Consider the following 10,287-nt stretch of genomic DNA (forward strand, 5'->3'; position numbering starts at 1 on the left):
ACATAATGGCCTCTTTGAGCATCCATGAAGTGACTTCCTCTACTACATCCCTAGTCTCCACGGCTTTCCTTAACTGTGGAGGACAATTCGACAACCCATTTACTCCTGTATCCTTCTTGACTCAAAGCCAGAACCACATAGCTAATACTGTCAAGTTGAGTTGCCTACTTCAGATGGAATCTGGGCCCCTCCTTGATAAGATTTACATAAGCTTTGATTTGCTGCTGCTTTCCTTTATGCAATTAGCTTTCCTTCGCTTTAGGAGTAGAAGATTCCTTAGACAACTTTACCAGTTGGAATCTTAGCTGTGTGGGATCTTGCTTAAGAGTGCTCCCTAGTAACCACAATGCACAGTCAATATTAATCTGTCTTGAAGTTTCCTGTTCCAATAAAATTAGTTTTAAACTATTCAATCTAGCCTCAGGCAGAGTCTTAAGACAAGAGGAAAACATAGATACATTCTTTGTCAAATATTACAAGAATGGTCTCTAAGCCAGTTGCTAATATTGCTCCCCTCTGAAACCTCTTGAGCTGGGCCTCTACAGCCCACCCTGCTCTCAACACTACTCTCTTCCAAGCTCCTACCATGCTCCACTTACAGTGTTCAACCACTTTCCTAGTGCAAAGTTCCAAAATCTTCCATATTTCTACAAAAAGCAGCATGGTCAGGACTGTCTCATTAATTCACTAGTCCCTGGTACCAATTTCTGCATTAGTTACTTTCTATTGCTATGACAAAACACCATGACCAAGTCTACTTAAAAAATAAATAAATAAAATAAAGGCTACTTATAAAAGAAAGCATTGAATTTAGAGGCTGACAATTCTGAAAGATAGTAGAGTCCATGATCATCCTTGCAAGAACCACAGCTGCAGTCAGGCAGGTATGGCATTGGAGTAGTAGTTAAAAGTTTACATGTTGAGACAGCAACCATTAGACAGAGAAAGAGAACTACTTGAATAGCCTGGGCTTTTGAAAACTGAAAGGCCAGCCCTCATGACACCTTCTCCAACACAGCCACAGCTCCTAATCCTTCCAAAACAGTTACACCAACTGGGGACTAAACATTGAAACATAGGAGCCTATGTGGACATTCTTATTCAAACCACTATAGAGATTTTCTTTTTAATTTGTTTTTAAAATAAAAATATCATATCATTTTTCCTTCCCTTTCATTCCTCCAAGCCCTTTCATGTACTCCCCTTTCCTGTCTGTCAAATTTATAGCCTTCGTCTTTTTTCTATAATTGTCATTTTATGCACAATAACATACACACACAACACACAGATATGCACACGTTTATAACTATTTTTATACAACCTTCTCAATCTGTGTAATGTTATTTGCCTGCATATTTCAATACTTACCAATTGGTATTTGCACAGCCAACTACTGTTTATTGCATATTCAGCATACCTTAGTTGCCTGTAGTTCTCTGTCCAGGGTTGGAACAATGTGAGTTTTTACCTTTAATGTTAGTATGACTAGAGCTATTATCCTTGTTCGGGTCCTGTTTAGGCAGCCATGTTGTTTAGACTTGATAGGTGTAGCTTCTTCAACATTTCTAGAAGAGCAGTCTCAAACTTCCTGCTCCTCTGGCTCATACAATCTTTCTGCTCCCTTTTCTGTGATGTTCCCTGAGTCTTAGGTATAAGAGCTGTGTTGTAAATGGATCAGTTGGAGCTGGGCACCACCTGATCACTTGTTCATTTTGATGTTATGGTTTTCTGTAATGGTCTCCATCTGTTGCAAAGAGACGTTTCTTTGTTGAAGGGTGACAGCTACATTTATCTGTGCATTTAAGAATAAATATTTAGAGTGCAACTAGGAATGACGCTGGTTGTTGTAGATTCTCTTGAAATATCTAAGATTTTGTCAAAGATCCACGAACTCACTAGTCCCAGATAGTCCCAGTTGGCTTTGTCTCAAGTGCCAGGCAAAATTTCTCTCTTATTGAGGAGGCCTTAGGTCCAATTAGAGAGCTGTTTATTGTATTTGGTTATTAATATTTACTACTGATATATCTTTTAGTAAAGCAGTGGTTATTTCTAAACAGCTGTATAACCCAAATCACTACACAGAGACTAGGATTTATTTAGTTAACCTAGAACACAATGCTGGGCAATAGTTACTCCATCCTAAACCTCCAAGCTCGCATAGTTCCTACCATTCAGATTCACCCATCATACTTGCTTTTAGTGATATCTTCCAGTTCATTTCCCCACGTTGTTCCAAGACCTCTCCTCCAGCCTCTGCTCTCCCAGCTTGTCTCCTGCCGCTTCTCCTCCTCTTATGCCTCCCACTCCTTCCTGTCCTCCTCTTCCTTCCTCTCCTCCCACTCTGAACCAGGATGTCCCACCCTCACTTCTCCATTGCTCAACATTGTTGTTTTAATTGACATTTTAGAAAACAAATGGTGGCATGTTTACACAAACTTGAGACAAGTGATGCTTAAAATAAACATCACAATGCAATTTCAGAATTGAAACCAGATAGTAGGGGAGAGAAATCAGCATTTGAATGAACAAGGGTAAGGTGTATACATTTCAAAAGAACATTATACCAACAGCTGTTTATTACTCCCAGGATATGAGTGCCACTAATTCACCTTTAGGGTTATTGTGCCTTGGTGGACACTGTGGTAGTTCATAGGTATCATAGTTGGGTAGGATTGTTGGTTTCTTCTCTTCTTTGGAAGCTTGCACAGCACCTTCTGGTACAGAGAAAGCAACTCCTCAGGTTAGGAGGTTTTCAGATCATATCTATAATCTTGGATCCTTTAAGTGTTGTGTCTTCTGAATATGTGTTGAAACGGTTAGACTAACTTTGTAACCTATATGTCTTTTAAAGCCTATAGTTTTGAGTTTTGGGTCCAGGTTAAGCTAAAGCCTCTTAGTACCTTTCCAGAGAACGGAGGAATGTGACCCTATCTGTGAGAACAGATATAAAAAAAGCAAGCAAGCAATGACCTTCACTCAGCAAAAAGAACGACCAGACCCTTGTCTTCAAGATAGTGTTTCTTAGCAATGAACCCAGACACCCTCAATCCTTCTTCTGAGTAGCTCCTGACCTCCAGCCAAAAGCCAGCCCTAATCTTCAAGGATGAGCTAACCACCCCACCTTCAATTGCAGCTGCATCCACACTTGGCAGGACTGGCCAAGCTTGAGCACGTAAGACTAACCAATTATCTTACTTTATAGCTTCCTCATTCAATCCTAAATTGCCAAAACTGCAACTTCAAATTTGCTTCAATTTTTCTTTTAAAAACCTAAAGGCCTTTGTCTCCCAGTGCCACTCTTTGCTGACCAGCAGGGGTGACCCCATTGCACAATGGTTAATAAACCTCTTGCTTTTGCAACAAGTCGTGGTCTGGGGGAGTTTCTGGGAAGGGCATGATCTTGAGCTCCTGAGCTGTGAGACCCCAGGTCTTACAGTGTCTGAAGTACATAGTGTCTTCGGTAATAGGGACTTACAAGGAAGAAACATTTCTTAATTTATTTTACCAGTATTTTGCTAGCATTACCTTGATACCCAAACCAGATAAAGAAACAACATCAATAAAATAAAAGTATAAACCAATCCCCCTGATAATACAAAAATTCTCAATAAAATACTTGCAAGCCCAACTTAGGAAAACATCAAGAAGATTACCCATCATGCTCAAGACAGCTCCATCCCAAGATGGAGATGGTTCAGTGCACTTAAACCAACAAGTGTAGTCTACCACATATATTGACAAAAAAAAAAAAGAAGAAAAAGAAGATCATCTCTTTTAATAAAGAAAAGGCTTTGACAAAAACCAACATCCATTCATGATAAAGATTCTTCACAGAATAGGGAGGGATACAGGAGATATATCTCAGTGTAATAAAGGTAATATGCAGGAAGCACAAGTCCAACATCATCCTAAAGTGAGAAAAATCCAAAGCATTTGCACTAAAATCAGGAATGAGTAATAAGTCTTAGCTAGAGATAAAAAAAAAGTGAAAGAGATAAGAAGAATACACATGAGAAAGAAAAAAAGTCAATGAATCTTTATTTGTAATGACATGATTCTATACCTAAAAGACGCTGAAGACTCCACCAGAAAACTACAACTGATAAATACATTCACAAAGTAATAGGATATAAAATTAACACACAAAAATCAGTCACTTTTCTATATAAAAATGTCATACTCATTGAGGAAATCAAAGAGATAATACCATTCATAATAGCCTCAAAAATGCAATACAATATGTTGGAATAAATAAAATCAAGAACGTATATGTCAAAATGTTAATCCAGCAAAATGCCTGCTTTGGCAAAGGATCACATACAAAGACCTTCTAGGTCTATGTGATCTGGCTGGAATGCAGGCATATTCAAGATTACAATACGATCTAGCTAGAATAGACATTCCCTTGGTACACACCTTTAATATCAAACAAAAAGCTACGGTTCATTTATAGAAGAAAGCAGCCATGTTTGAAAGGGCAGACAAAGTGACTAAAGAAAGAGTTGACAGAATGAGTCAATGATAGGATAGGCCCAATCTCACTAGAACAGGACCAGAAAGAGAGGCTACTGAAGAGCAGCACAGGGAGAGAGAAGAGTGTTTGTTTTTATTATGGTTGTTGTTGTAGTTTTTTGGTTTTTGTTTTGCTTTTGTTTTTCAAAACAGGATTGCTCTATGTGTAGCCCTGGCTGTCCTGGAACTTGCTTTGTAGACCAGGCTAGTCTTGAACTCACAGAAATCCTCCTGCCTTTGTCTCCCAAGTGCTGGGATTAAAGGTGTGTGCTACCACACTCTGTTGCAGAATATTTGATCCCATTGTGGACCCCAAAATTGTGAACTGTAAAAACCTGTTTCTTTGGTGTGGTTAAGGCCTATCACACACCTTTAATCCAATAATTTTCTGTTTATTGTAAACAGGTGATTATGGTGTGGTTCACCCAGCTCTAGCGCAAACCTTTAATCCAAGAGCTCTCTGTACACAGGATTTAATAAAGTTAACCCTAAATCAAGAGGTAGAGCAAGAGACAAGATGACAGAGATTAAAGAGTAGGAGGGACTTTGAGTTGGGGAGTATTTAGACATCGTGTAGAAGAAGCGGGGCTATTAGCTCAAGCTCCGGCTTTAGCTTAGGCTTCAGCTTCTCAGCTCCCTGGCTTTTGGTGCTTTAAACTGGCAAGCATTAGGCCTTGGGGTTTTGTTTTTGTTTTTCATTTGTTGTTTTTTTTGTTTGTTGAGTCTCTGTTTGTTTGTTTATTTGTTTTGGCCTTTCGCTCCTGATCTACTGAGCCTTTTGAGGTTTTTTCATTCAGAGCTGAGCTGAGAAGGAAGGTTAGCTGGTTCCTTTCTCTGCCTCTGAGCTATCAGATTTTTCCTGAGCTTGTGAGTCTTTATTGGTAAAATATAACAGTTGGGATTTTCCTTCTTTTAAACAACAACACTTAGCTGAGAAGATAGTTTTTTACTGAGAGATTTTTAACAGGACAGCTTTAAGCTATTCACAGTTGAAGACAGAACAACACAGAAATGAGAAGGAGGTAGAAGACTAAAACATATTGCCACAATTAGTCTGAAGCCAAGCAGAGCAATTCATTCAGAAACCAAGAGAATCCAGTTTGAATCAGTCAACTAGTAGAGGAGTTTGGGCCGGAACAGCTGAGTTGAAACAGCCAGTGAGAGTTCAGAAAGAACTATAAAAGGCTTCAGAACAGTTCTCATCTCATCCCCTCATCTAAGGAAATAAAAACAATATTTACAAAAGTGAATGGCTTGTACTGAAAATTAAGAAATTGAAGAAGGTACCAAAAGATGGATAGATATGCTATGCTCATTGACTGGTAGTATTGAGAGAGCAAGCGCAGAGCTAGCTCCATCTTGTTTTTCAGACACCATTTTGGATGGTCCTGTCATTTAGGTGACCTAAGTTCTCCCACCAGGAACTTGGCAAATTAAAAAAAAAAAAACCCACAGAGGGAAACTGGCAAGTGAAAAATCACAGGAAGAACTTGGCAAGAGCAAATAGGCCCACTGGAAGAACCTGGCAAGAATAATTAGGTCCTGCACCTGGAGCCAACAGGTGAAATAAAAGTACCTACCTAGTTCTGGGTCTCACCTAGGTCAAGGGGTTCCTTTTTCAATATCCTGTTTCCCCCCTATGGTTTGGCCAGTCAGCCAGAACCAATCAGCTACCCACCCCCCTTCTTGCCCAATCCTGTAATACCAAAGCTTGGAATTCCCTGCTTGTGGTTTTTCCCTTTTAAAAACTCTACCCTCCCTAGACTCCAGGACACTCTTTCTAAACTGCTGTGTCAGGACGATTGACGGCCCAAGCTCGAGCTTGAATAAAGACCCTTGTGTGTTTGCATTGGACTCATGTTTCGTGGTCTCTTGGGGTTCTTGTGATCTGGGCATATTAGTATTAGTATTGTGAAAATGTCCATCCTACCAAAAGCAACCTACAGTTTCAATACAATTGCCATCAAAATTCCAACTCAGTTCTTAACAAAAAATTAAAAAAATAGTATTGAATTTCATATGGAAATATAAAATATTTAGGATACCCAAAACAATCCTCAACAACAACAACAAAAACTGCTGTAGGTATCACCATCCTAAATTGCAAGTTACACTGTGGAGCTGCAGTAATAAAAACAGCTACCAGGTTTTTAAAGACTCATTGCTCAGGGATGCAGAGGCAGGCAGACCTTTGTGAGTTCTGGCCTACAAAGAGAGCCCAGCACAGCCACAGTTACAAAAAAAAAAAAAAGACTGGTTGATCATTGGAATAGAATTGAGAATCTACATATAAACCCACAGTCCTATGGCCACCTGATTTTTGACAAGAGGCCAACAATACATATTGTAGAACATCTACAACAAATGCTTCTAAAGCTACATAGAAGAATGAAATTTGATCTTTGTCTCTCACTCTATGAAAAACTCAATTCCAAAGGATCAAGGACCTAAACACAAGATCTGATACCCAGAATTTGATAGAGGAGGATGTAGAAATACTCTTGAATTCATGGGCACAGAAAAGAACATTCTGAGGTCACCAAGAATACAGGCATCAAATTCAACAACCAATAAATGAGCACTCATAGAGCAAAAAACAAAAACAAACAAACAAAAAAAAAAACCTAAAAGATTTCTATATGGCAAAAGAAATCATCAGTCAAGCAAACAGCAGTCTATAGGATGAAAAAAAATCTTTATTAGCTGTACACCCAACAGGTGCTAAGTATCTAGAATATACAAAAGCTCAAAATTAAATAGCAAGAATACACACCTTTTTTAAATAGGACATGAAACTAAACAGAGATTTCTCAAAATATAAACCACAAATGATTGAGAAACATGTTTTTAATGTCCATCATCCTTAGTCATCAGAGAAACACAAATTAAAACAACTTTTAGATATCATCGTACCACAATCAGTATGGCTAAGATAAATAACAAAAACAAAAACAACAAACAAAAAAAAAAATTGAGGAGGTTGAAGTAAAAACATTGCTCTAGGTGTTCAGTGTGAAACATTTTCATTACAGAGGACGTCAAAACACAAGAAGAAGGGAATATCAGCAGAAGACAGAAAAAGCAGGTTAGAACCATAGACCAAGAAGAGTATGATGAGAGCAAAGGGGATCTCAGGAAATGGTTCTGTCCTATGTGAGGCTCCTCCAGAGCAGCAAACCTCACCCGGTGATAAATCTGTCACACTTAAGATATGATACTAGAATTTGGATGGGCTTTAAGCCTGGATTAAGAAGAAAGGTTTGGGTAAAGGATAAAGCCCCAGATACTTTGTGCCTCCAAGAGACCAAATATTCAAAAAACAAACTCCCAGCTGAATAGCTGAATTCCAAGAGCTTCCTGAACCCACCCATCAGCACTGATCAGCTCCATCAATCTCTTATAGCTTTAGTGGGGAAGAACATGATCCAGAGGCCGGGTATTTGTTGCTGAATTTGACTCCTTTGTGTTGGTAACAGCAAAAGTACCTAATGAAGGCAGGGATCCGGTAATCCGAGATACCACCATTGGGATGAAGCCTTTTGCAAGTTTCTAAAGGGCTTAGCTTCCCACAAGACCCTCATGCTGTGTGAGGATCTCAATGGGACTCATGAAGAAAATGACTTTCATATCCCCAAAGAAACAAGCAAACAAATAAAGGGCTGGCTCCACTCGCTAAGAGCGCCAAGGCTTGGAGAACTGCTGCAGAGTGAACCACTGGTTGACAGCTTCCAGCATCCCACCCCAATGCTGTCTGTGCTCAGACTTCCTGGACTTACGTGATAAGTGTTCCATCCAAGAATGTTGGTTGGCACCTTCATGACTTGTTCTTGTCCCACTCCCTTTTATCTGCATTGTGTGACAGCAAGATCCATTCCAAGGCTCTGGGCAGTGAGCTCTGTCTCATCACCCTTCACCTAGCACTGTGACACCCCTCCTGAAGTAACTCTGTGCTTGGGAAATGGCCTCCTCCAACCTAGCAAACTTTTAGTAGTTTTCGAGAGAAACCCAGTGTACTTCTTCTTTATGAGAATATAAGTTTCTCAAGCCAGGTTCTTATGCTACTTAGATTTGCTTTTTAATGTATCTTCTTCCATTTTAAACATTAAACAAACTTAAGAGAACTTCTTTGGGAAAATCCAAGCAAAAACAAAAAGGCATAGTTTAAAAAGAAAAAAAAGTGATGACAAATATTGGCATGAATGTGGAGAAAAGAAAACATGTATTCACCGCTGTTGAGAGCAAAAACTTGTACAGCCACTGTGAAAATCAGTGTGGCAGTTCCTCAGGAAGCTGAGGTTAAGTGACCTCAGGATCCAGCTATCCCACTCTCGGCATATACCTAAAAGGATCCAAATCCTCCTACCATAGGACTACCTGCTAATCTGTGTTAATTGATGTTCTATTCACAATAGCCAGGAAATAGAAGCAACCTAGTTGTCTATCAAATGATGAGTGTGGATCCTGAAAATGTGGTTGTCTTAGTTAAGGTTTTATTGCTGTGAAGAGACAGTATGGCCACAAATCTTATAACGGAAAACATTTCATTGGGGCTGGCTTACACTTTCAGAGGTGTAGTCCATTACTATCATGGTGGGAAGCATGGCAGCATGCAGGCAGGCATGGTGCTGGAGGAGAGTTCTACATCTTGAGCCGTTGGCAGCAGAAGAAACTGGGTACCATACTGGGAGTAGCTTGAGCATAATAAGACCTCAAATCTCACCTCTATAGTAACCCACTTCCTCCAACAGGGCCATACCTATCCCAATAAAGACACGCCTCCTAATGGTGCCACTGTCTATGGGCCAAGCATTCAAACACATGCATCTATGGAAAAGCATACTATTCAATCTACTGCAGTGATATATTTTTACAATAGAATATTATTTAGCTACTAAAAAAGGAAATTATGGAATTCACAAGTCAAATGAATAGAATAAGAAACAAATATTCTGAATGAGGTTACCTAGACCCAGAGAGGTAAAAGTTGCACTCTCTCTCATTTGTGGATGTTAGCTTTGAATATTCATCATGTGACACAAACATTATAGAGGTCATCAACCACTTACTGATTGGATTTAAGTCATACTCCATCAGATAAAAGCCATACCCGGCACAAGTATTGATCTAAAATGACCTATGGATAACAGGTCATAGGCCCAAAGAGAGAGCCTGCCAGTGTTATTATGCTAAATTGAAATAGTATTAAACTGATTTATTTGTTACACCTACAGAAAATACATCTCTAAGCCCTCATCAAATAAGCTTTTATTTGCAGTAGATGGTGATTAACACAGAGACCCACAATTGGCCAATGTACAGAGAATACAAGGCTACAGAATGCTCAGTTCTAAATACAACATTTACACTGCAGCTTTCCCTCCCAAGACTCAGGGGAGGAAGTTGAAGAGGAGCCAGAGAGCACAAGAGCCAAAAGCAGTGGGTGACTACAAGCAAGCACAGCAAGGAGGCTGCACTCAGGAACTCACAATGTCTGTGACGACATGCACGAGACCTGTGCAAGCCCAAGACAGGCTAATTTCTGTCTTGGAGAAGAGAGCTGGGCACAACATCACATCTCTAGCTGGAGAGCCGTTGGCCAATGCTAGCTGCTGGAAGAGGGAGAATCAGTGCTCCGAGTGGAGCCTTTAAGAAGTTACCCATGCTCCCGGGTGAGGGCCACACATCTACGAATATTTGGGTAATACAATTTGGTCTTGATGTACTCAACTTTAAAAAACTGAAAGGAAACGAAGTTGCATAGGCAAGGGAGGTGGG

The 10,287-nt window shown here is 39.7% G+C and overlaps 1 pseudogene; it reads left to right on the forward strand.

Moving 5' to 3' along the window:
* The first annotated feature begins 7,625 nt into the window (after positions 1-7,625).
* Positions 7,626-8,438, forward strand: LOC110544858 (DNA-(apurinic or apyrimidinic site) endonuclease-like; annotated as a pseudogene).
* The last annotated feature ends 1,849 nt before the right edge of the window (positions 8,439-10,287 follow it).

This window comes from Meriones unguiculatus, chromosome 7 (genome assembly GCF_030254825.1).
Source record: "Meriones unguiculatus strain TT.TT164.6M chromosome 7, Bangor_MerUng_6.1, whole genome shotgun sequence".
Taxonomy (NCBI): Eukaryota; Metazoa; Chordata; class Mammalia; order Rodentia; family Muridae; genus Meriones; species Meriones unguiculatus.